The 27,216-nt window shown below is 39.5% G+C and overlaps 1 long non-coding RNA gene across 1 annotated transcript in view; it reads left to right on the top strand.

The window, feature by feature from the left end:
- Positions 1-9,574, top strand: part of LOC137141364 (uncharacterized) — a 60,482-nt gene extending 50,908 nt beyond the window's left edge. Inside the window, exons 2-3 of the long non-coding RNA XR_010916606.1 lie at positions 8,849-8,989; positions 9,272-9,574. This is a non-coding gene — a long non-coding RNA (uncharacterized lncRNA). The remainder of the gene's footprint in view (positions 1-8,848; positions 8,990-9,271) is intronic.
- The last annotated feature ends 17,642 nt before the right edge of the window (positions 9,575-27,216 follow it).

Below are 27,216 nucleotides of genomic sequence, written 5' to 3'. Positions count from 1 at the left end.
TATCAAAAGGATGTAATCAAACTTGTGCCTATATCTGAGATGCTAGAATGAGTATTTCTGTGGGGGTAAATCCTGCTTTCTACTCTGAGGCTGCTGAGGACCATGTTGTTTCTCAGTTAATTGGTTGTTGATACAGAAGACAGAAGTTTAAACTGGGATGTAATTTACAGAGTAGCTGAAAGAGAGAGAAACAATTCTATTAATTCAAAGCACATTTTGCCTTATAAGATTAAATGTGTAGAATGGGGCATTCAAAATAAAGCCATCCTTTCCTTGCTCCCCTAGGCCCCTTTTCATTGTAGAAACAGAGAAGTGCAGTCTTGCTGGTTATCTCATTTTGGAAGTCGGCAGAACAGAACACAATCAGGTTATGCTGAAAATCCCATGTGTTGAATATGGCTTGGGAGCCCTCATAAAGGAGGGTGAAACGATATATTATTCTTAGAAAAAGAAACAGTGTCAGGAACCATCAGAGAAAAGTACAGATACTTTCTGTAGGATTTCCAAATTTCAGCAGAATTGTTCTACCCTGAATAATGGTAGGTTCAATCTTCGCCAAAATGCAGCTGGGCAAATCCATTACTTCCCATATGGAAAGCAACTGTTCAAGTAAATTATATAATTATACATTATAACAATGCTTCTGTCCAAAACCTAGGGCTGTTGCAGGATTAAGCCAAGCTTTTTCTTGCTATAACTGGACCTCTTTTCTACACAATTAAAGCCATAAGGGAGTAAACAGTGTCTTTTTTTCTTTTTTTTATTCTCTCTCTGTTCCCTTCCCCCCATATTTTATAATACATTTACTATTCTGTACCATGAGTTGGCCCTTTTGTCTTTGCTGTTGGCTATAGGTCCCTGTAACATGGAAGTAGCAAAGCTATGAGGATTGTGTGCTGCAGAAGTCCTTAGTTTTTCATCTGGAAAGTTCTTAATGGCTTCTATAATGGATACTTTAATGACAAGAAAGGGATTAGAATAAAAGGAAGGAATTGTGAAAAATAAGCAGAAATTGTGCTCCATTTGGAACAAATAATATACTAATAATACTTAGCACTTAGTGTATTTCTTTGCAGGATCTCAAATCCTTTACCAAGATTGGACTTGATCCATTGCCACTGAGGCAGAGAGAGATACGTTTACAAATTACACCGCCCTGCACCAGAACAAGCTTCTGACTTCCAAGAATGGCCAGATGATGTTTAATTGTGGTTGGGGCTTCTATGGCGCTCCACTGAAGGTGGCAACCTGGAGGATGTAGTGAGCCATTCAGACTACATTCCTACCCCGCCCCACATTAACACGTTACTGTTCACCATTGAGGTGGTGGTGACTATGAACCTACATGGCTTTGGACTTTCTGCCCATAGGTTCCCTGCACCTTAAGTCATGATAGCAGAAGCTTGTGTATTCCAGAGCTTAATCAGCCTACTTAAGCTGTACCTCTCTGTCAGGCAGGTAACAGATAATTTTGCTCCCCAATGAAATGCAGCCACCTTTTGGATGGAAACATAGTAGCTGATTAGCAGCACAATTCTACGGTTATAGAGGAAACGAACCTCTAAAAAACAACCACTGTGCGGAAACCATGTATTATGGAATTGCTTATCTCAGTGAGACAAGAAGCACAGGGATAGGACACAGTCCATTGCATATTGGAAATAGGGTATTTGTTATTTAATTTCAATAGAAAAAATAGATTGAGTAGGTGCAGGTAATACCAGTTCTGGTACTGATTACTAGGGACACTTTTCTTTGGCCTCTCATCATTAGTGGGGTGTTGTTTTTTCAAAATACCATAGTCAGTTGAAACTGAAGGGGTTATCAGCTACATACAAAGAGCCTTTTTCCTACGACCTTATTTCTTGTGTAATCATTTACGTCTAAACAATGTTTAAAGAAAGAAGCATGTAGATTTGGTAGCCTTTTACACTTATTTTTCAGTCACATTGCCCAGGTGCAAGTGACTACCCAAGATTGGAGAATCACACCCAGTGTAATTACCTACTGTCTGTACTAGAGCTTGTCAAGTCGGAACCAATAGATACCGAATAAGGTTCGGTTTATAGGATACGGGAGGTCAGAGAGACAGTGACGAGGCTTGTTTTTTCTTAACCGATAAATTTTTATTCTAAACAAATGACAGTAAAGATTGAGGGAAACTCCGTGTGTGAAAGGACAAAATGCGCCACCCAAGACTTCTGCGTTAATGATCTCACAGGATCAATGCACTGCTGTCTCTTTTGTGACACTAGGGTTCCCGGTTATGGAGTTTCCCAAAAGGGTTTACAATACAGACAACGAACAACAATTAATTCATACTTACAAAGCTTAAGCAATAATATCTCATGTTGGCCAATACTTATACGACAGCTTGCCTTACATTCTGCAAATGGGAGAGAGTCGCTTCGGGTGATCAATCCGTAGCGAAGCAGGCTAGTGAGAATGTGTCAGCCCACTGAACTAACACGCTCTAAACGCTGGGTGTTAGGTAACCCTGCTTCCTCTCTAGCTACTGTTGCTTGGCATCTAGGTTTTATAGTTTTCCACATGCAACAGTTTGCTATGCCTTGGTGACAATTGGCTATCATTTGCCACATAACCTTTTAAGGTTATCACTTGGCTTCCAGCCAACCAAAGACCCACACATCGCTGGGCACTTGCTGACCATGCACCGGTAAGGCGACGTGGCTTACACTTTTGCCACTTCCTTATAGGGTAATATGGCTTAAACCTATGCCATTCCCTTATAAGGTGACATATACGTGTAGTTCATGTTGCTGAGTCAACCCTCCCCAGGCCACTTCCTTATTCCGCATGGGGGTAGGTATGTGGTGCTGCAGACGCCGTAATGTGATTCCATTTCCACAGAGCTGAGTGACTACAAAGTGACTGCATGAGCTCCCTAGGGAATAGCTGGGGGAACAAGAGGCTTTCTGTTGAGCCAATTCAGGAGGTATGATGCACTAAGGAGAAATGGCTAGGGTTTCAATTCTGTGCTGCAATAGGGACACAATTTAAGGCAACCTTCAAGGCTTCTTTACTCTAAGTTGCTGACCCCCAGCAGCCCTTGAATAGGGGATGCACAAACTGCCTTCTGTCTATCACTATGTGGACCCTTGTATCAGTTCATTGGTGAATTCCCCAGCTGTGGTGGAATATGACTTTATATATTACTCTTACAAGTACTAAAAGTGTCATGAGATCTTAAATAACCACACATAATGAGGACGTCAGTGTTACACTTCATGTGAAAGGCACAATTCTTTTTAAACTATACTTAGCTGGTTTGGTACTGACTGAAATAGAGGAATGATGGCTACAGAATCTGCATTTTGTGAAGCATCTACCTGCTCCTTGGTAGTGTCCCATTCAAGTACTGTGCCATCCTAACTCTTCTTATCATGGGAAGTCTCATAAAGCTTCAGATTTATTGCTTTTCTGTGTGACATTTTCATAAATGTGATATTTAATGTAGGACATAGTGGGAGGTAGCATTGGACTAAAACTATCAATCTGGAGGGTGCTCAGAGCTGGGACTCTGATGCCAACTCTGACTGGACCACTGTGTTTTGCTCTAACTGTTCATCTCAGATCAAACATCAAATATGAGGACTGTGTGTTTAGGGGGTTCCTTGGGGACTAGTGGAGGAAGAAATCCTTGAGGTGATGCTAGAGGATGCCTTTTGACTGCTGCAGAAGACTCTGCACCTGCGCCATTTGGATTTCCCTAGGATTTTTTTGGTCAGCCCTTATAAATACAGATTGACTGGCTCTGCTTCTCCCTAGATGTGCCCCATCTTTACTAGCACACATGCATCCAGTCATGTTACTTTACCTTCTGCTCAGTAGACCCACATGGGTTCAGGTTTGTGGAAGAGTTGATGGGAGGGGTATGGACCTGGATTTGTTTGTCCTATGAGGAGAAAGGGGAAAACATGGGAATGTTGGGGCTTTATGTAAATTCTAGTTTTTATTTTTTTAAACAAGATTTTGGTTTCACAAAATGTTTGTGTGTTTTGTGAAACATATTTTTCCTTAAACTACTGTTTTTAATAGTTTCTAACATTTCTAATTAAATGGAAGCTTGTACTATGGAAACAATAAAAGTTCTTGTCTAAAATTTATGATTGTCCTGCTTCTAGTATTAGTAGAAGAAGAAAAATTAAAAAGAAATTAAAAGAACCTGGAGTTCTCCTCTTAAGAGAGCAAAACAGAGCTAAAACCTCAAAAGTTTTAAGTTCAGTTCTAGATCAAGAACCTGTGATTTTTTTCAAGTGGGTCATAAATCAAGCAAACCCTTCTCCCTAGTTACATGGAAGAGATTCAGGGTACAAAAGAAGCATCTAGTCTATCTAATGTATTTCTCCTGTGCTCACCACTTTGGTATTTGCTTGGGAGAAGTGAAAAAAACATCTGTCATTGGTAATTGTGCCTGGCACCATTCTAGGAGAAGACCTTGATGCAACCTTGATGATTATGCTCTAGAATGGCTTCTAAGTCATGGAATTCCAGGCATTGATAGAGTGTTACCCAATCATGCACCATTATTACATACAAACACTCAACCCTGCAACTCCGCAAGCCAAAGCTCTACTATGGATGAAGTGACTGCAAAAAACACATTTCCTGAGTTGAATGCACCTAGATAAACTCAAGTGTGACAGTACTGAAACATGACCCACCATCTCCGCAGAAGTAAGGTACCATAATTAATCCAGCAATTACAGCACAGTCCTGAATTACTCCCACCTCATCGAGGCCCATGCTCCATGTCTTGTTCTTGTATAGAAAGGTGCCCAGAGAGTCTGACTTCCTACACTATATCAGTGGAGTTATTTCAAATTTACAATTGTTTAAATGATCAGAATAAGGCCCAGCATCTTTTAATAGAACGCTGGAGCACTGATTCATCATTACTGATTTATGCAATCTGCTTTAAGATACAGTATTTCCTGGGCATTAATGAGTGGTTGGAATGAAATGGATTTTGAGGCTAGAATTTTCAAAGACACCTTAAGGAGTTAAGCACCCAAATTCCATAGATATTCAATGGGACTTGGGTGCCTATCTCCGCTAATGTGACCAGATAGCAAGTGTGAAATCGGGATGGGGTTGGGGGTAATAGGCGCCTATATATATTTATATATATAAAAAAGCCCTGAATATTGGGGCTGTCCCTATAAAAGCAGGACATCTGGTCACCATAATTTTAGCTCCCTTAAGCACCTCTGAAAATTCCAGCCTTGTTTTCTTTCTTGTTTTATGTTTATATTGTTACTGATTTATATGTCACTTTGTGTATTCATCTGTATTGGCCATTTCCTGATAATTAATGCGTATCAAATTTATGACTTATTTTCCAGCGTTCCATTATAAAACAGGTGACATACGTTGCTACACAAAATTGTTACTCAGTCCCCTGACATTAGTGACAAGTTAGTCCTAATTAAGGAATTTTAAACTATAGTTTTGAATTTATGTCCCAGACCCATGGCAACAAGGTGCAGAGTGCCCTCAATTCAATGAGTGTTCAACTCAGTACTCTGCAGATACATGCCTTTAAGGCTCAACCTGCAAGGTCCTGAATATTTCTGTGACTCCACAGAGAACTCATCTTATTCTAATGATCATCTCCCAAGGATGCTCAGCATCTTGCAGGACTGAGCTCTTAATGTTTACACATCTAAAAAAACCATTGTTTGCGGAATGGTATTAGCTATTTTATGGAGTCTTTGAACTTCTTTTAGAATTAGTGAATCCCTCTCCTAACTTTAAATACCCTATATATCTATATGTCTTATCTGTCTAAACCCACAAAGCCATTTAGTGACTTCAGTTATAAAATCTTACTTTTTAAAATGCAACTACATGATGTTGAATATTAAATATATAATGAAATAAGTTGCTTTTCCAGATGTTGAGCAACTCTGAGGGTTAACTATTAAAAATGACTTTTCCAGTAGCCAAGTGAATAGAACAGTTTCTTTTACAGCCTTTAAGATGCTCTCTAAGCATTAATAATTTTTAATAAAAATAAGTTCACTTTTTTAATTGTTGGATCTACAGTATTTATGTTTTATTCATACAAGTAAATGGAAAACTCCATTGGCTTCAGCTAACTTTGACTCTTATTTTTCTTTAAACTTAGTTTTGACACTTAAAAACCCACTACTTAATAAATTAGGCTTTTTATTGAATGACTTAACAAAATATTCCGTTTTCATAATTTTTAAAACTGCTGTCGAAAAAGAGAAGTGTTATAGAAAAAGCAGGTTGGCCTAGCAGAGACCACCAACCAATTATTTTAATCTAAATGCCATGGCAACACTAAGCAAACATTCACTGTTTCAATATGGAGTATTTGCCGTGTTTCGTGCTTCTGAATGTTACATTGTATTCAGCGTCCTATAAATATGGATTCTTGATTCATCCCTACATTAAGGTTAATGTAGTTTCACCACTGTGTCATAGGCTGGGCTGGCCTTTAAGGAATTGGGGCTCAGTCCCATCTTTGCCATGTATTCTATGCCTGGTGAATGGCTTGTGCTTGGACAAGTGGGAGTAACTAAGTTCACAGAGACAGCATTTGGCTTCTCTTCCTGATCTCACCTTGAATGGTCTCTCTCTTTCTTCCCTTTCCTTCCAGTTTAAACCAATCAATCTCTTTTTTTAGAGCCATTTTGGTTTATTTTCTGTTTGCAGGTGTCCCATCTGTCTCTTTCATCTCATACTGCTCCCATTTAAATCAATAGCAAAACACCCATTGGTAACGATGAGTATGACCAGGCTTTTGTGTCCAGAGTCCTCTTTCTCTCCCTGTTTTTCAGTTGCTATTGAAGTGTCTTATTTTCTTTCTGGGATCTGCTTAATTCTCTGTTGCCAGCCTTCCTAGTGTTAAACTCCCTCAGAAGCACTCAAATTGAAACTCCCATAATCATCTGTAAGTGCCCTGAACCTCTTTCCAACTGTACAATCCATTGGCAGCGCCCTAGATGATAAGACCCCTGTGCTTTCCATGAGAAGTGTGCAGTCCTGAGCCTCCCAATAGTTGCTGAACCTCATCTTAGGCCAACCTTAGAAATGTCCCAGCTTCTGGATCCTTCTATTGTGTATATTTCTCCACCAGTGATACTATCATGGAGAAGCTTAAAAGCTGGTTTTTGAAGTAGCCATGGGGCCATCTCACGCTATGCATTAGCTCTACAAGTAACTAGACTTGAACATCTTCTCAGAAAGTTCCCCCCTAAGTACCTGGTTGCTTTTTCCTCCTTCCTGTCTGTCCAAACTCTCCTGCAAACTGTCTGATGAATGTTACAACTTCACCAAATGCTGAATCTTCCCACTGTTGTTGCTCATGCAAGCACTTGGTAGCCCTTCAGGCCTTGTCAATCTGGACATTAGGCAGTTTTCTAAGTCTTAATAATTCTAACTCAGTCCATACAGTGCACATATCTGGTGTGATGACCCAGATACCACATGGGAGAAGGCAAGGCAGATGGTGAAGCTCTCAGGTGCACAATGAGGTTTGATTGTAGTGACCTCATGATTCTGGAGTTAGCACAGTTGAGCAGGATTGCCTTTGAAGACAAAGTCTATGCAGCAGTGAAATGGAAAGAATGAAAGGCACTGTGAAAGAGTGTAGGTGCTGTGAAAGTAGAGAGGATAATGGGGGCTTGAGAACAGAGAAGCATAGGGCCCTAGAGAAAGGAGCCCAGAGAGAAAGGGAGAGAGCATTGGAAGAGAGAGTCATGAAACTTTCTCATTTCCAAGTCCTGCTCCATTTCCTATGTTACAAGGAGCTGTACTGTAGGGAATGGTAGTATATATGGTAATTAAGTAAGCCCTCTTTTCCCAGGTCTGAAGCTCTATATGAAATTCTACTTTAACTTCAACTAAAACTTGGGACCTCCACAAGGATGACTTCCACTTATATTTATAAACAATATACAGTAGGGCTGGCTGAAAAATTTAAACAAATTTGCCTTTGATGGAATATTCAGTTTTTGATAATTTTTCATTAGAAGTGTCTGCTTTCTGTGGAATATTTTCCCTTTTCATTGAAAAATAAACAACCAAACCCCCAAAATTGTGTCCTAAAAATGTTGACTTGGAAATGCTGTTGTGGTACCTCATGCAAATTATAATCTGGGTGCCTAATGCCCCCATTTTCCTTTATGAGTCAGGTTCCCCAGCCGGACTACATCGCTTATGATGCACTGTGGTGGCTCAGCAAGAGATGAGACTTTGTTGCATCATGGGAGATGTAGTCCAGCCAGGCAGCCCAGCTTCTAGAGGAGAAGGAAGGCATGAGGCACCCAACTATAACTCCCATGAGGCAGTACATCAGCATTTCCAAACTGAGTTTTCATTTGATTTTTCACCAAAAAGTCTACATTTTCCATAAGAGAACGTACCATTTTCTGACCAGGTTTAGTATATATGTTTCCCCACTTCTCCTGTTTCTCGTTCTCTTCTCTGCTGCTTCTTAGCTGAAATCGGGTCTTTTGCATTTTTGCCAACCCAAGCATTAAAAAAAACGCTTAATTGCCCCTCCCAAAATCATGACATTGTTTAAAAAAACCCATGCAATTATTATTATAGGGTTCATTTTATGGACTTTTGGTTTCTGAGCTTTTGGGGTGCACTTGGGTCATGTTTTCAAGGTCACCTAGTCCTAAAAACATACTTTGTACAAAAAATGAAAGTGAAGATTCTCATGTAAACAATTGATTTCAGGAGCTAGGATGTAAAACCTCTTTGAGAGCCAGGACACTTGAAATAGAGAAAGGGGACCTACTCCTTTTCCTATTTAAATCAATTAACATTTTTCCATTGATTTCAGTAGGCGCAGGATCTGGCCCAGAGAGAACAAGAAAAAAAGGTAGAAATCTGGCACTGGAGTGAGGAAGAGAGCTGGTGTGAGGGAACCCTTCTCTGAGGAGAGAAAATTCGGACCAAACCACTGAGTCCTGGGATGCATGTCCAGGTAGGCAGGCCAAAATTTTTAAAAACTTAAGCTGAAAACAAACAAAGAGAACCTATTTTCGTATATCACATGTTAGTTCTAAGGTGCTGTTCATTTAATTTAGTGATTTAAACATTGAGCTGCATTTGTCTTTGAAATCATGCTGTTGTTCAATTAAAGTTCTAAAATGCTTTGCACAACTTCGAGCTCCTCCCAAGAACCTAAAAAACAGAACACCTGGCATGAGATCTCTCTCCTTTCTTCTCTCCCAGTATTACCTCATATTGTGTCTCCGCTTTGCAGGATGCTACAGCAGCAGAAATAACATTGCTATCTTGCAACTTTAATGTCATGACATGCCGCTCTCTCAGTTCCTCCATCCTGGAGCAATAGACTTTCCTGAAGCAGTTTATCTTCATAATATGAAATAGATTGTCAAATATTGTTTGGAAATGCCAAAAGAAACTGTCTCCCCAATCCAATATTGTTTAATTCATCACCATGATGCACAATAATCAATGTATAAATAATCTAATTATTTACTTTTAATATGTTTGATGAAATATATATTAAAAGTTAGAGACAATGCCAAGGAGAAGGATGTTTATGAAACAAAGCCAATGAATGTGGGAGAAAAACTTTGAACTGATTCTTACAGAGTCCAGATCTGAGGAAGAAAAGGGAATAGTTTAAAAAAGAATTTGGGCCTCAGACTAATGGGTTCCTCCCTTCCCAAGAGGGCTATAACATTTTTGAGGTGTTGCATGTATGTCTAGCCTTTACAAATGCATATGCTTGTGTAGATAGTCGGTGTTCTTTCAAACCCCATCTGAGAGAAATTCCTTTAATTTTTCAGGAGTAAAATATTTTTTCTTTACTATTTTAACCAAAATGATGATTTGTATAAAATGGGCAGATAGTGGCATATGGCCTGGCTGAATATAAGGCTAAGAAGGTGCTACATTTTTTTTCTTTACTCAACACATATAACAATATAATGAAAAGAGAGTTCCACAAATAGTTAGAGCTATGATCCCTCTTTATGGACCTTACCTTACAGTCCTTTTTCAGGAAAAATCTCATTGATTACAGGGGTTCTCAAACTTTTTTTGCTGGGTCTCCTTTGAAAATATTTCAGGCTGTGACAACTACCTCTCCCTCACTCATGGTACCAGACATAGCTTTCATGGCATCAGTGCAGATCCCTACAGAGCTAAGTAACCCATACCATGCCATCCTCACTGCTTCACTGCTGCTGGTGGTGGTGCTTCATTCAGAGTTGGGCACTTGGCCAGCGGCTGCCGCACTCCGGCTGCCCTGCTCTAAAGGCAAGAAAAAAGGTAATCTCGTGACTCCTCTCTGCAATAGCCTTGCAACCCTCCTTTTGGGGACCCCCGGTTTAAGAAATGCTGGATTACAGGATCAGATTTTATAGGTGCAATGTCATGGAACTTTTGGAATAACTTGCATTGCATTGTTGCCTATTGGGTCACTGTAGGATTGTCGGACAGTTGTAATAAGTCAATATTTAGCATTTACAACATGTAATTAATAAATATTTAGAACTTACAACACAAGTTATCATGTTCAAAGCACTTTACAGACTTTAATTTTCGCAGCATCTCTGTGAAGTAACTTTGTTACCCCCGTTTTACAGATGAGGAAACTGAGATCGACTGCTGTGGGTGTGCAAGCTGATTAGACATTCTGGTTCTACCAGCTATCACATGATGATATGGTGCCCAGCCACTGCAGTAGTATTCATTACCAAATACCACATCATCCCTCTCCTGCTCTGGGCTCCAAATATTCAACAGGAAGCCTTGTTGTGGAGGCTGCTTAGTAACATAAGAACCCCTGCAGACCCAGGAAATATACATCACATCAGCAATGCAAAGTAGTTCTCATAGTTAATCAGTGGCAAGAGAGGGAGAATGACTGGGAAGTGAAAGGGCCCTAACCATTGACTGCACGCAGAGCAATCACATGTTGATTAACGTGTGTTTGCTTTCTTTCACCTACCCATGTTTTCCTGTCTGGTTTTTATTAAGTCAAGTCAGTGTGGTAAGGGATTCTATATGTGCTGTGTGAAGAGAACTGATGAATGGCTGGTACTTGTGTGACTTAACATTTGTGTGCTGGCTTAGTTGTGCATCTGACACAACCAAGTCAGAAGCACCTGGCTGAATATGTGGGCACCTATACACCTTTTTGAAAGTGCTGACTGAGGGCCCAGTGTCTTAACCAGGCTCTGGCACCATCCGCTTTGCAGCACTCAGCACCCGGAGCGCTCTTGGGATTTGAACTTAGGTGCAAACTGGTGCTAGGAGCCCACTGGACATCCAAACATGAACTTAGTCCTGGTTCGACATCACAATATGTACCTGGAACAAGGTTTTGAAAATTCCAGAATAAGCAGCTACTGCAAGGCAACATAGTGATTCCAAGATCCTCTGTATAATATCTAATGGAAGGAATGCTGTTTGCTGAAGTGCAGTTGTGCAATAGAATAGATGTCAGAATGAATTTGCTTGTAAATCAGGCTGCATATCAAACTTGTCTTTCTGCAGAAAATATCCTTACACTATGTTCCTTGGCCAAGATGTGGGAATACAAACAGTCTTCTAACCTCTTGAAGACCAGTGAAACACTGGCAGTTAAAAATCCTGGGAGGCAACATCCCATCCAGTCCGTGATCAGAATGCAGTCACACAGGCTCACAGTTAAGCAGAGACAGCTGTGTGGGTTACATGATTTCAACGACTGGTTTGTTCACCATTCCAAAGGACCAATTGTTAAGTGCCAGTAACGGACCATGGTTATGGAGGTGATTGCTGTTAAAAACTGCCAACAAGACAGTTTTGAAAGGCTTTTTTTCTCAGTGTGTTTAGTATTTAAGAGGTGTGAGTGCAGCTGGAGTTGAAGCACATCTGTGTCAGAATACTATTTTCCCCTTGGCAGCCGAATGCAGATCATCCAACCTATGCAGCCATCGGAACGCTGACCTCCCATGTTCTGCTAAAGCAGACCATTGTATCTCAGGAATTGCAGTGCTGCAAAATGGGTCAGTAGTATTCTCAATGAGTCAGATACATTCTGTGGTACTGGAATATACAGTAAGCTAACACAGGTTGGTACTGCAAGAAATCTGGGTATCTCTCCATCTCAAATCTATTTGGATCAGAGCCTTTCAATGGAGGATAAAAATAAAAGGTCAAAATTTTCTTTGTGGAGGCTAAATTGCACAATTTAGTTACTTCCCCGAATATTAGCCCTTGGGTATAAAACAAAAGGGAAATCTATAAAATATGATAAATAATGTTTCAGTTTTCTCTTTCTCTTTAAAAATATTCATAATATGTAAACAATGTGGAGGATGTCTTGAATGGTGGCTATAGCTCTGGTCTTGATCCTTTGAGGACATACCTCCACCGCAGCCTAAAATACTAACAGGTTAGAATAGAATCCTTTTAGTCTTTAGCACATAACAGTTTACAGCACAGAATTGCCAGAGGGGGAGGGACATTTTTGTCATGCTAGACAGATTTCTCTGTGGAAGGATGCAGGAATAAGAAAGTTTAGTTTTATTTAAAAAAAAAATCCTTTTATTGCTGGTGCAGAATTGACCATTTTCCATCCCTGTTGCCAAAATCTATAATTCTACCACATGTGGGTTAACACTCAGAGGATCCCAATCATCTCCCTGTGCAACAAAGAACATGTGGCCAGAGTGTGGATCATCTGGCTTTGAATGCAGAATTCCACTAGTGCTGGTTGGGCACTCACTGTTGCTAAGCAAAAGGGAGTTTATGACCATATTCCCCTCATGACAAGACTTCCTTTCAATTTGCTGTTGGAACTACTATATTTAAAAAAACCTCTTTAAATTTGTCATTTTGCTTATGCTACATTTTCTTGAAAGGGACAATGACACCTCAGATGGTTCTTCCTCTTACTGTTAATTCCCAAGACTTAACCTGTTATGAAAAATGCCTGTGTCTAAGTCCACATTCCTGACCTTTACTGAAAAGTGTGTGTGTGTTGGGAAGCATAAGGAGGCGGGAGGCAGAATAAGCATGTTGTATCAGTTACACTCCGGCAGCAGCTCATTTCCAGTAACCAGTGACACTATTAACTCTTTGTATTCAGATAGCACAGATTTTCTGTGCCATTCCTTTAAGGATCCAATCCTGCAAATCCTACTTTTGGGAGCATGCCTGCTGATTTAAATGGCACTACGTACATGTAAGGAAGTGCAGGGTTTTGTTCTTGTAAATGATTTTACACACTATCATGAATCATGAAGCATGTGAAAGTAGCAATATGTAGTTAAAAAAATAATGTGTGTGTATACATGCTTCCTCACCAACACTAGTGGTGGTGAAGAGCATGAAAATGGGTCAGTAATATATGCCAGTTGCATCTAATTCCCAGGAAGCAGGCAAGGAGAAGATTTGGGAAGTATTGCTTATTAGAAAATCTGGCCACATCATAGCCTTAGTTTTTCTGTTCTCCTGCTGAGGAAATGGCTTTACCGTAGACTTGCAGCATATAAATTCATTTTCTTTTGTCTGCCTTTGGTTCTATTTATCCTCTGACCTGCTTTTGTTCTTCTCCTCAAGTCACTACAGCAAGAGAGCAACTTGGAAACAAATCTTTATGGAGGGTTCTTTGAACATGCCTGCTGTATTGTTATGCTACTGGGAAGGTCACATGACAGTCACAGCTCCCCATGTGTGAATATTATTTGCAGGAGTTGGTGGGTCTCACTTGGCAGTCAATGAGACAGCAAGTGAGAACAGCACAGTAGAAAAAACCAGGACCCAGATTTGCTTCATGCAGGAAAAACGTGCATAGAGGACAGGAAATTGTGTGAGGTTCACCACATGAAGTTTCCGTTGGATTGTTTTGCTTGAAAAACGTTTTTGATCAGCTTCTTTCCCCCATCCCAACCTGGTGGAACTGTGACCAGGGTATTGGCATGCAAAATTTTTGGATATTAGAGGATCTGTTGGAGACCAAAACTATTTGCCCAGAGGTCCTTGTGTGTAACTCCTGAGAGTGCTAGATCAGAACTAACAGCATTGCCCGAGTTTAGCGCATAACATATGCTATTGAACTGGTACATAATACTGCACTGTAAATGAGATTTTGACAGAGAAAACAATACGGAGAGAATTTTGTTTCACTTATATGTGGCTGCACCATTGATTTAGGTAGCTCAAAACACCTTAGAAAGGTGAATGTTTTATCTTTGATCTAATTTGGCTAAGCATTCTAAATGGCTTATGGTTAGGAAAATGTGTACTAAGGATTAATAGTTTATATTGTATATGGTAAAAAAGGTTTTACATATTTTAGCTAAATGCAGAATACTTTGTATGATAAAGATTTTTGAAGAATATTGGAAATGAAGTAATCCATTTTACACTTAGTGAGGTGAAATTTTTTTGGGGAAGAATTTTTAATAAAAATACAACCCCAAACATACTAGAACTCAATAACTTTGAAAAGCATTTAACTAGGCTGAACACGTTTCCTGATTCATACTGCGTTCTACATACAATACGTGTAACTTTTCAAAAAACAAATGTAATACCCTGAAAGTTAAATTCTGTTCTTCGCTACTGTGTATGCAACTGGGAGTACAGAATTTGACCCTATGTGTGGTGTATTTTCTCCGAACTGTGAGAAATAAATGAATAACAGAAATTTCTTAACATTTTGGTTTGAGGCTTCTCTGTAAACAATGTATCTCATAATCTGCATGTGATATTACTGTGATTTATGTTTAAAAACACAAGAGAATAAGGCCAAAATGTTCAAAAGTGACCACTAATTTTGGGTGCCTCTGCTTTTGGGTGCCTATTTGGGCATACCTCACGCTAGTTTCTCAGAGGTGCTGAACCCCCATTGACTGCAGTTGGAATTGTGAGTGTTCAGCAATTCTAAAATCAGGCTCACATTTTCTGCTGGGCACATATCAATTGAATCACCAAAAATCAGTGGCTTCTGAACATTTGGGGCTCAATTTTAATACTTGTTGGTGTCAGGACAACACCCTAGGTTCCCATCAAGTTCAGCTCTATACAGAGAGTTTTCATAACTTGGTTTCAAGTCATTGCTGTGAACTGAGCCCTTTTTAGGGGTCAACCTTTTCATACTAAGTCAAAACTGTATTGACTGTTTTAGGCACAGAATCAGGCCTATTGTTATTAAATGGTACTTTTAAATATAGTTGGTTGCTTTCAGCATATTTGCATTTGTATTGAAATTTGAGAAATTTTGATAATTTAAATCTGTTTTAAAGATGGACCCGAACCACAAAATTTGCATCTGGTCTTCAGACCCCCAAAAGTTCAGAGTTGAAGATTTGGTCCTACCCATTATAGAAAGAGGCAAGTGTCATCTTTGAATCCATTGTAATTTGTTCATATTTTAAACCCCCTAACCACACTCCAGATCCAAAAAAATTAAAAAATGTGGGGAGCTTGGATCCAGGATTTCAGTTGGGTGCATTTCTAATCTATCTTAATTGTTTTAATACAAATGAATAATAAAAGCTTTCCAGAATCCTTTGTCTTTGTCATATCAAACATTAGCTACTTGTCATCATTTTAAAGGGACTTCATGTCCTATCCATCATCCACCCTATCTGTCATCTCTCATTCAGTATCAAAAAGTCAATTCCTGTTTCCATTCAGCTCATAATGTCAGCCTCCATCACCCATTTGTTAAATTTTCAAACAAGAACCTTTGTACTTTTCCCCATGCTGCTCATTGTGCTTGGAAGAAATTCCCCATAAACATCTGCAAAACTAACTCGTTATCCTCCTTCAAAACCCTCCTTAAAACTTTGCTGTGAGGCCTACAGAAAACTTCACAACAATTAGGCTGCTGGTGTGCAGAGACCACGGCCTAGCATGCTGACCAATATTGCCTCATTGTTTCTTTGTACTTCCCTGTCTGTCTGTATCCATCTGTTGTCTCTTGTTTAGATTTGGATTGTAAACTCTTTGGAGAAGGGACTATATTTTTGTTCTGTGTTTGTACATCACCTAGTACAATGGGGTCACGGTCCATGACTGGAACTCCGAGGTACTATGATAATACAAATAATAACAATGAGGACTGAGAAAGTATAATATAATAATTATGGAGGGAACAAAAAGTGCAGTTTGAAATCTTCAGAAATAAACTTTACACAAGCATATGGGTTGCTGCCAGATAATAAAAGGGAAATAAGTATAGTGGTTTTCCCGTAAGCCTCATCAACTACTTAGAGAAAAGTATAATGCTTATGGAAAGGGAGTAGAGAGCTCCTGCATTGATGTGAGAATCTGGTACCCTGAATAACTTACTTAATACAACTAAAATAAAAGTTGAAGGGACAGATCCCCAGTTGGTGTAAGGACTTGTCTACATGAACAGTGAGACCGCTTAAGCTGGGGTGTGTATGTACTCTGCACTAGCCAGATGCAGTTTGTCTTGTCTGCATGAACCCTCCTGATGAGTGTTAACAGCTAGAGTGAACACTTTGATCCCTGTAGGAAAGCGCTGTGGCCTCCCCCGGAGCCAGAAACTGAGGGAGGGCCCCAGCAGCCTGAGTGGACCAAACCAGGCCCATCCGATAAGTCTGCCTGGCACCCTTGCCTCTTTGCTCGCCTGCCCTGCCTGAGGGCCAGGGCGATAGACTGCTTGCTCGCCCTGCCTAAGGGTTAGGGCAGTTGACTGCTTGCTTGCGCACCTTGCCTGAGGGCCGGGGCGATAGACTGCTTGGCTGCCTGCCCTGCCAGAAGGCTGGGCTAAGCCCCCTCAGAGAGCTAACTGTTCCCCCTGTTTGGAAGGCCCTGTGGCCTCCCCTGGAGTCTGGACCCAAAGGAGGGCCCCAGCGGCTGGGCCGGAGAGGACAGCCTGGTAACAATCCCTTTTTGGCAAGCAGAAACCTGTGGCAGCGAGTCTGAGAACCTGGATCTACATGCTTGTGTGGCTCACCCTACAGCACTAAAAATGGTTGTGTAGATGTTCAGGCTCAGGCTGGAGCTTGGGCTCTGAAGCTCAAACCCCTCCCTAGGTTTCAGAGCCCAAGTTCCAGTCTGAGCCTCAACATCTACACAGCTGTTTATAGTGCTGTAGCCTGAGTCTCTCTAGCCCTAGGCTCTCAGACTTGCTGATGAGTGTTTCTGCTTGCCGCGTCGTGGTACCCTCTGAAAGGGGATTAGGATGGAGCTCTCTAACAAACTTCTAATGCATGTCAGCAGGGGTCAGAAGGCCAGTTAGACTGCAGCAGCCCAGGCTGGGGTAGATTCACACAGTCTTGCTGCAGTCTAATAGTTGGTATAGACCAGTGGTGCTCAACCTCTTGTGTACCCACAAGTTTGACTTCACTTAAAAATTACTTGCTTACAAAATCAGACATAAAAAGACAAAAATCTCACAGCACACTACAACTGAAAAATTGCTTACTTTCTCGTTTTTACCATATAATTATAGAAATAAATCCATTGGAAGATAAGGATTGTACTTACATTTCAGTGTATAATACATAGAGCAATATAAACAAGTCATCGTCTCTATGAAATTTTAGTTTGTACCAACTTCGCTAGTGCTTTTTATGTAGCCTGTTGTAAAATTAGGCAAATATCTAGATGAGTTGATGTACCCCTGAAGACCTACGTGTACCCCTGATTAAGAACCATTAATATAGAAAAGCTGTAAATTGGTGCAGCTGCAGTGACTTCATGCGAACATAAGAACAGCCATAATGGGTCAGACCAATGGTCCATCTAGTCCACTATCCTGTCTTCCGACAGCGGCAAATGCCAGGTGCTTCAGCGGGAATGAACAGAACAGGTAATCATCAAGTGATCCATCCTGTCAGCCATTCCCTGCCTACCCTGGTTAACAGCCATTGATGGATTTATCCTCCATGAATTTATCCAGTTCTTTTTTGAACCCCGTTATAGTCTTGGTCTTCACAACATCCTCTGGCAAGGTTGACTGTGCATTGTGTGAAGAAATACTTCCTTTTGTTCATTGTAAACCTGGTGCCTATTAATTTCATTTGATGACCCCTAGTTTTTGTATTATGAGAAGGAGTAAATAACACTTACTTATTTACTTTGTCCACACCAGTCATGATTTTTATAGACCTCTATCATATCCCCCCTTTTCCAAGCTGAAAAGTCCCAGTTTTATTAATCTCTCCTCATATGGAAGCTTTTCCATACCCCTAATAATTTTTGTTGCCCTTCTCTGTACCTTTTCCATTGAGATGGAATGACCAGGTCTGCCTGCAATATTCAAGATGTGGATGTACCACAGATTTATAAAGAGACAATATTATATTTTCTGTCTTATTAGCTATCCCTTTTCTAATGATTCCCACCATTCTGCTAACTTTTTTGCTGCTGCATATTGAGTGGATTTTTTCAGAGAACTATCCACAGTGACTTTAAGATCTCTTTCTTGAATGGTAACAGCTAACTTAGATCATATCATTTTATATGTATAGTTGGGATTATGTTTTCCAATGTGCATTAGTTTGCATTTATCAACATTGAATTTCATATGCCATTTTGTTGCCCAGTCACCCAGTTTTTTTAGATCTCTTTGTAGCTCTTTGCAGTCTGCTTTGGGCTTACCTATCTTGAATAGTTTTGTATCATCTGCAAATGTTGCCACCTCACTGTTTACCCCTTTTTCCAGATCAGTTATGAATATGTTGAACAGTATTGGTCCCAGTACAGACCCATGGAGGACACTACTATTTACCTCTCTCCATTCTGAAAACTGACCATTTATTCCTACCCTTTATTTCCTGTCTTTTAACCAGTTACTGATCCCGGAGAGGATCTTCCCTCTTATCCCATAACAGCTTACTTTGCTTAAGAGCCTTTGGTGAGGAACCTTGTCAAAGGCTTTCTGAAAATCTAAGTACACTATATCCACTGGATCACCCTTGTCCACATGCTTGTTGATCCCCTCAATGAATTCTAGTAGGTTGGTAAGGCATGATTTCCCTTTAAAAAACAAAACAAAACATGTTGACTCTTCCCCAACAAAATGTATTCATCTGTGTGTCTGATAATTCTGTTCTTTAATATAGTTTCAACCAATTTGCATGGTACTGAAGTTAGGCTTACAGGCCTGTAATTGCTGGAATCGCCTCTGCAGCCATTTTAAAAAATTGGCGTCACATTAGCTATCCTCCAGTCATCTGGTACAGAAGCTGAATTAAATGATAGGTTACATACCACAGTTAGTAGTTCTGTAATTTACATTTGTGTTCATTTAGAGCTCTTGGGTCGATATCATCTGGTCTGCGTGACTTATTACGGTTTAATTTATCGATTTGTTCCAAAGCCTCTTCTAATAACACTTCAATTTGGGACAGTTCCTCAGATTTGTCACCTAAAAAGAATGGATCAGGTTTGGGAATCTCCCTCACATCCTCAGCCATGAAGACGGATGCAAAAAATTCATTTAGTTTCTCTGCAATAATCTCATCTTCCTTGAGTTCTCCTTTATCATCTCAACCGTCCAGTTGCCACACTGGTTGCTTAGCAGGCTCACTGCTTCCAATGTACTTAGAAAATTTTGTGCTGTAACTTTTTGAGTCTTTGGCTAGCTGTTCTTCAAATTCTTTTTTGGCCCACCTAATTATATTTTTACATTTCACTTGCCAGAGTTTATGCTTCTTTCTGTTTTTCTCAATAGGATTTAACTTCTACTTTTTAAACGGTGCTTTTTTGCCTCTAACTGCTTCTTTTACTTTGTTGTTTAGCCATAGTGGCACTTTTTTGGTCCTCTTACTATGTTTTTTAATTTGGAGTATACATTTAAATTGAGCCTCTTTTATGGTGTCTTTAAAAAGTTTCCGTGCAGCATATAGGGATTTCACTTTTGGCACTGTAACTTTTAATTTCTGTTTAACTAACTTCCTCATTTTTGTAGAGTTCCCCTTTTTTAAATTAAATGCTATCGTGGTGGGCTGCTTTGGTGTCCCCCCCAGGGATATTAAATTTTATTATGTTATGGTCACTATTACCAAGCAGTTCAGCTATAGTCATCTCTTGGACTAGATCCTGTGCTCCACTGAGGACTAAATCAAGAATTTGCCTCTCCTCTTGTGAGTTCCAGGACTAGCTTCTCCAAGAAGCAGTCATTTAAGGTGTCAAGAAACTTTTATCTCTGCATCCCATCTTGAGGTAACATGTACTCAGTCCATTGGGGATAGTTGAATCCCACATTATTAGTGAGTTTTTTATTTTTATAGCCTCTCTAATCTTCCTGATCATTTCACAGTCGCTACCACCATCCTGGTCAGCAGGTTGGTAGTATATCCCTACTGCTATATTCTTATTATTTAAGCATGTATTACTATCCGTAGAGATTCTATGGCACAGTTTGGTTTATTTAATTTTTGGTTCATTTAAGACTTCAATGGAGACTTGCCATTTTAGGATGAGGTCCAAAATGTCTAACTAGTCTGGACAAAAATGAACAGTGAGATTCTCTAGAAAAAATGGAGTGGTGAAACACATACTTTAATAAAAGGGTTTTTGACTATTACGAGACAACACTTAGAAGAAGATGGAAGCAAAACATGTTAGACATCAGGAAGTTCTGTTTACATAACTGATATGATCAGTGTCCTTCACAGGAGGGTACTATTTACAGGGACTCTTGAATAACAGTAGTTCACTGATAGGAACTGGACTGCAGTTTAGTTTGTATGACACACTCCTCCTCTTGACATGCAGCTAAGGTTAGAAGCGCTGTGGTATGGAGTGGGGGAATATCAACAACTTTATGATTACATCTCTTGAGACTGTTTCTCAGATATATGCTTTTAAGATTCATTCAGGATATACATATGGGGAATGTGTTTGGAATCTCTGAAGAAGCCCTTATAATCATGCTAATCTGGTGAGTGAGGTAAATAAAGAAAAATGTGCAATTTTTGGAATGAAGTGGTTAAACAATACTTGAGTCATGATATGAAAGGAATTAATTCTAATTAGGTGTGATCTGCATGGCAGTATGATGGAAAAAAATTTCCTCATTTCATCAACTAATAATCAAAACAATTTGACAATGCAGCAAGAGGGAGCCAAATATATGGAAGCAATTATTTAGGAAAAAGTACATCAAAACTGTATGTTTTCTTGCATTTTGGATTTTAAGGTAAATTGAATTCTTTAGAGTTCCCAGTATGAGGTTCAATGCAAATATATTGACCCCAAAAAAGAGAAAGGTAAGGAACAGTTTTAGAGGCAAATTAGTCTGTGATACAAACAAGTGTGAATTGTAAGGTTTTATTTTCTATCTTATCACATATCGAGTTTCAGTGTTAGTTCCAGTGCTGACAGTTGTGTTGTGCAATTGAAGTGGTGAAGAAATATGTTTATTTGTCACTTATCTGAAACAAAGCTATTTTGAATGCAAAAATGAACATGATTGATGTGATGTAATATTTGGCAGCCATCTTGAGCTTAATGTTTCTTATTAAAAATGTGATGTCACTGGTAACATTATGCAAATAACAGATCAGGCATCTTTTTTAATATAAACTAACTTTATTCAAAATCATGGAAGTTGCCAAGTTTTAGGTTTTAAAACACAATCACTTTTTAGTTATCTGAGCTCAAAAAAATAAGCATATTAAACTATTTTATATTTGGTGTTCTGGTAACTTAAAAGATGTTTGAATCATATTTTGTCATACTTGGCAAAGAAACCTCTCAGACGGAGACCAAACATGGAAAATTTCTGTCTTAAAGCATAGTTTTTGCCAAAATTATGACAAATTGGAAAAAGGGTTTATATATTTTTTGAAAAAGCCTTATTAACCTTAACTATTAGCCTTTCTAGTGTGACAGTAAAGCATTAGCAGTAACATAGACTTCTGACTCGGTTGTTCATGACTTGTTTACAAAACTGTTTACTGAATGAATGCTGAGAAGCTTTTGGAGATAAGCAAAAGAGATGGCTGATATGTAACTACTAATTTTATATGACTAACTGCAGATGTAAATTAACATCAGCTCTAAGATATTTTTCATATTCCCCCAGAGACTCAAATATGGCCTTCAAAACTATGTTTTGCTGTATCTTCTTGTTAGTCCAGATTATATCCCAGGTACCGAGACTACAGTTTTCTCTATCTAGTTCATGGATGATGAGAATTTTTTGTGCATATTTAAAATAACCATACCATATTACAATGCCATAAGTACAGCACATTGATATTGTGGTGATACAGTAAGCCAAGAGAGTGAAGAATGTGTCAGATAATAAATATTAAAAAAAAAATTTTGTTTATAAGAATATTACTTCCATTATAATATGACCTATTCTGGATCAAAGCACTGTAGACTAATGACCTTTGTTTATGCTTCAGTGTTATAGTTGTGTTGGTCCCAGGATATTAGAGAGACAAGGTGGGTGAGGTAATATCTGTTGGTGAGAGAAATTGGTCCAATAATAGATATTACCTCACTCACCTTTGTTTATCATAGATTCATAGATTCCAAGGCCAGAAGGGACTATTGAGAACATCTTGACTGCCCTCCTGTATAATACATACAATAGAACTTCCCCAAATTAATTCCTAAAGCATACCTTATAGAAAAACATCCAATCTTGATTTAAAAATTGCCAGTGCTGGAGAATCCACCATGACCCTTAGTAAATTGTTCCAATGGTTGGTTACCTTCACTGGAAAAAATGCATGCTTTATTTCCCATCTGAATTTGTCTAGCTTCAATTTCCAGCCATTGGATCATGTTATATCTTTCTCTTCTAGATTGAAGAACTCACTATTAAATATTTGTTCCCTATGTAACTATTTTCAGACTGTAATCAAGTCACCCCTTAACAGTCTCTTTGTTAAGCTAAATAGACTGAGGTCCTTGAGTCCATCACTGTAAGGCATGTTTTCTAATCCTTTAATTATTCTGGTGGCTCTTCTCTGAACCCTCTCCAATTTATCAACATCCTTCCTGAATTGTCAACATCAGAACTGGACACAGTATTCCAACAGCAGTTGCACCAGTGCCAAATACACAGAACAGGTGGTACAACTGTACAAAAGTACAAGTTTCCCTACACTACTGTGGCTCAACCATCTTCAGTAGGGATGACCACTAGGTGAGTGGTTTGTTCCATTTCCATCATCTTGCTGATTAGACTGACTAGAAAATTGCCAGTTGATGCCAAAAGTGGTGTTGGTTTTGTACTGGATACTTCTCCCATTGGCACTTGTGAAGTAGTGTACTACCCCTTTTAAGGGCAGGCTGGAGCCTACAACCAAGCCTTGAGGCTGGGGTATTTAAGCAGGAGCAGGAAGCCAGCCAGGAGAGGGGACTAGAAATTATGCAAGCTGTTATGGGAAGTGCACGTGCTCTCTCTCTCTGGTCTAGGGATCTAGCCTGACTGGGCCCACACATTTTTTTGTGGTCTTTAGGTTTGGAAGCTTTGAACTAATGTCATGAGATAAGTGCCTTATGAACTGTTATTATAACTGCTATTTCTCTGAGACCTTATTAAAAAGGACACATTTATTTGTGTTAATTTGGTTTTTGGCTTCCCCCTTGTTTTGGCTCCTTTACAGTGCTGGACTAAGACTACCAGTGCATTTCATATAGACCATGGCCATCATCTGTAATGACTTTCAAACACCTGTTGACCTGGTTTAGATTCTAAATGGTGTTGAAGAGGAGAGGTGAAAGGCTTTCTAGCCCATCACTAATCTTTTAAACTGTGCAGTCTCCTAACATCCGATAGGAGTTTTGCAAATGTATTGTACAGAGAAAAAACCTTTAAAATTTTCTAAAAATTAAGTACATACAATACTTACCCTGTAATGATCAATGCTACTTGATATACTTGGCAAGGAGATGTTTTGGGTATCAGTACATGCTGCTGAATGTAAACTTTGATGTATGGTGCTTTGAATTGAAATCTTCTGCCAAAGACTGATATAAGAGGGGTCTAGCGCTGTAGTGAGGAGCCATTTGATGGACCTTAGAGTACCTTCCGCAATACATGGTATGTTTGGAAATGGAGCTGTTTAGAATCAGTCTTATCTTTCTTGTTAAAAGTTCTTTGTGCATTTTCAGTAAGTTTGAAATCCTTCACCCTCTCATCACTTTTCAGATTTATTTTTATTTCTTAGGGAACAGCCCTCTGATCCCCCAGAACCATACAATTCTAATAATAATAGTGGATGAACAACAAATAAGAAATTAATCCCTTGTGTAAAACTATTTATTTCAATGCAGTTACACCAGGAATTAATCACGGTGACTAAGTAACCATTCTCACTTCCTAGCGTATGTGTCTTAGCATGGGTGGAGCTCAGAATCAATTCCAATTTGTCTCTTTACTGACAGGATACAACTGGAGACAGAAGTGCCAAGTTTTTTTCTGTGATAATTGTATATCTTAATTTTCTCTGCAAAGTATTAACTAGAGCTAAAAACTATTAGCCACAAGATTTCTTAAAGGTGGGCTTTCACGCTCTGACAAACTCAAAGTGCAGGGGAGAAAGTCATTCTGCAAAACTCTGTTTTCTTAGTCAATCATTTGTTAATCCAATCACTTTTGTTTGTGATAGTCTTTTGCTGCTAATGATTTTATTTCTTACTGACTATAGCAACATTACAGACATTAACTTGTATTTGAACAAGACCTTTCTTGCTCCCTGCCAGAGTGACGGGAAATCTTGAGGAAGTTTTGATAAATTCTGTGCAACTTTTTCCTACATTCTGGAGAAATTTTTGGAAAATCTGCAGGATTTTGAATCAAAGTTTGTCTAAATCACACAAGAGAACACTACATTGTTTTGTAAACTATTTGTATCTTTATCTGAAGGGTTTTAAATAAAAATATCTTTTAATTCCATTCCGTTTTTTGTTTCAAACAATCAAAATCCTCTCCTCCTCCTCAAGAACCCTGACTGGACTCCTTCCAGTTCTCCTAGGTTAGTGATTTTCAAACTGTTTGCCATTGGTCTGCAGAGAGCTGTGAGCCCCAAAGGGCTGCTGGCTCCTTACTTTACTGTCAGCGGGAGGTTGGAGGCCTGTAAAAGCCAACAGGAGTTGCATAGTAACTGTTACTAGGGGCCATTAGAAGGAGCTGTTGCAACAGGGACCAGGAATTAGAACCAGCTACCAGAAGACCGTTGAGATACTTCCAAGAGCTACAGCAGGGCTGAAGCCAGGAATCGCCAGCAACCGCATCAAAGCTTTCCATGAAAGAGGTAGGTAACGCAGGAGGAGTGGGGCTCTGCAGCTTTCCATGCCAAGCTCCACACCATGCCTCAGCTTCAAGCATGGCCTGGAGCTTGTTTTCCTCCAGCCCAACTCTACTCCCCTGGGACAGGTTTTCTTCCTGCTCTCAGTCCCAGTCAGCTTCTCCATGTGCCTTTGCTCCCCCACACTGACCACTAATCCCATTCCCACTGCCCTATGATTGGGAGTTAGGAGTCTGTTGTTGGGGAGAGGAGAGAAGGCAGTGGAACAGGGCTGGGAAGAGCACTGGCCCAATGCTTGGAGCTCAGGCTGAGCCCTGGAAGTGGTACCAACATGAGATGAGGGAACCAGATAGGAGGGTGGGGGATGAATGAAGCTGTGGCTTGCAATGGGGAGCATGAAGAGAGAAACAATTGGTGATCAAACTTAGACAAAAGGTTGGGGGAAGCTTGAGAGTGGGGCCAGGGAGTTTGGGCTGAGCTGGGGCTGGGGAGTTCACTAAACCAGCCCAATTCAAACCCATAGCTCTCTTGTTTCCTCAGAACTACTTACTGTCACAACCTTCTTCTCGCTGCTTTGGGAATAACCCAGCCATAGTGCTAAAATGCTGAGCCTGATGGGAGTCAGCCACACCTAGTTATCTCACAGAGCGGAGCTGACCCTCAACCTCTGTAGAGATTTAGCCCACCAAAGCCCAGACCACTGTCTGGCATAGCAGAGACTCCTCTTAGGAGGCTCACTGTGAGCAGGGTACGGCAGCACCCTTCCACCAAAACTATGCACAGCCAGCCACATTGCAGAAATAGCCAAAGGAAATAATTATCCTTCCAGTGTAGTTGAAATGATTACTAGCTAGTCTGTGGATTTGTTTCAGAATAACACTGCCAGCTGGCTTTTGCTCTGCAGTGGGGAGTGTACTTATTTGTGAAAACAATATGTAGAGCAAAATAAATAAAACAACAATTACAGAAATTCACTTCCCCCTTTGTGTATAGAAAACAGAATCAGGACTGGCTTAACAGTATACTTCTGATATTCAAGGATGCCATGTACTCACATATGCCGCCAATAAAGACATTTTTAAAGGAATTCTCGATTACCTAATTATACCCTCAGAGCTTGCTACCTGTGGAAATTACAAGAAGATGTAATTCCTATTAGCCTCAACTTTTGCCCTTTGTCTTTCTTTGGACCTGTGATCCATTTTACAATTCAGCCATGTATTTAATATCTGTTTCTTTTTTATCAATATCAGAAACATTCATAGTAGTCAGTTCAGCTTAATTCTGTCAATACAAATATAGAATCAGCCCAGAACAGCAAACGTAAGAAAAGGAAGCTTCTCCGTGATATGTGTTTAGGTTTCATTGTTCTTTCTTTACTTGAATTATAGTGACTTATAGTGCTTGTGATTTCTGAGACAAATACTAATATTACTCAGCAGTTATGATGCACGTTAGATACTCAGTGTGCTTTAAAAAAAGTAGAGATGTTAGAAAGCCTGAAGAATAGGATAGATAATCATACTGAGAAATAGTATGATGGCATTATATAAATCAAGTGTGTTCCAAGGAGAGGGTGTACTATATCCAGTTCTGGTAAATCTCTCTCAAAAAAGGATATTACAGAAATAGAAGAGAACTAGAGGCTGGCAATGAAAATGATTAAAAGAGAAGATTGGGATTTTTAATTTAGAAAGAAAATATGAAGAGACACAAAATAATTAATGGTACAGGGAAGGTAAATCTGATGTGTCTATCTACTTTTTTCTTAATACAAGAACAAGAAGACATTGAGTGAAATTGTAAAGCAATACATTTAAAACCAATTAAAGGAAATACATTGCATAATTAACAAGTGCAACTGGAACTAAGTATTTTGCATGATTCAATAAGGAGTTCATGTTTATATGAATGGGAACATCCACAGCTACAGTGGATATGATAACATATATAATTAACCCATAGAGTTCATTGCTATGAACAACTG

The sequence above is a fragment of the Emydura macquarii genome, unplaced genomic scaffold (assembly GCF_026122565.2).
Source record: "Emydura macquarii macquarii isolate MOO-44397 ecotype Brisbane River unplaced genomic scaffold, CSIRO-AGI_Emac_v2 contig_3044, whole genome shotgun sequence".
Lineage (NCBI taxonomy): Eukaryota > Metazoa > Chordata > Testudines > Chelidae > Emydura > Emydura macquarii.
Note: the sequence above shows the minus strand (reverse complement) of the source record. Positions and strands in the feature narration are given on the sequence as shown.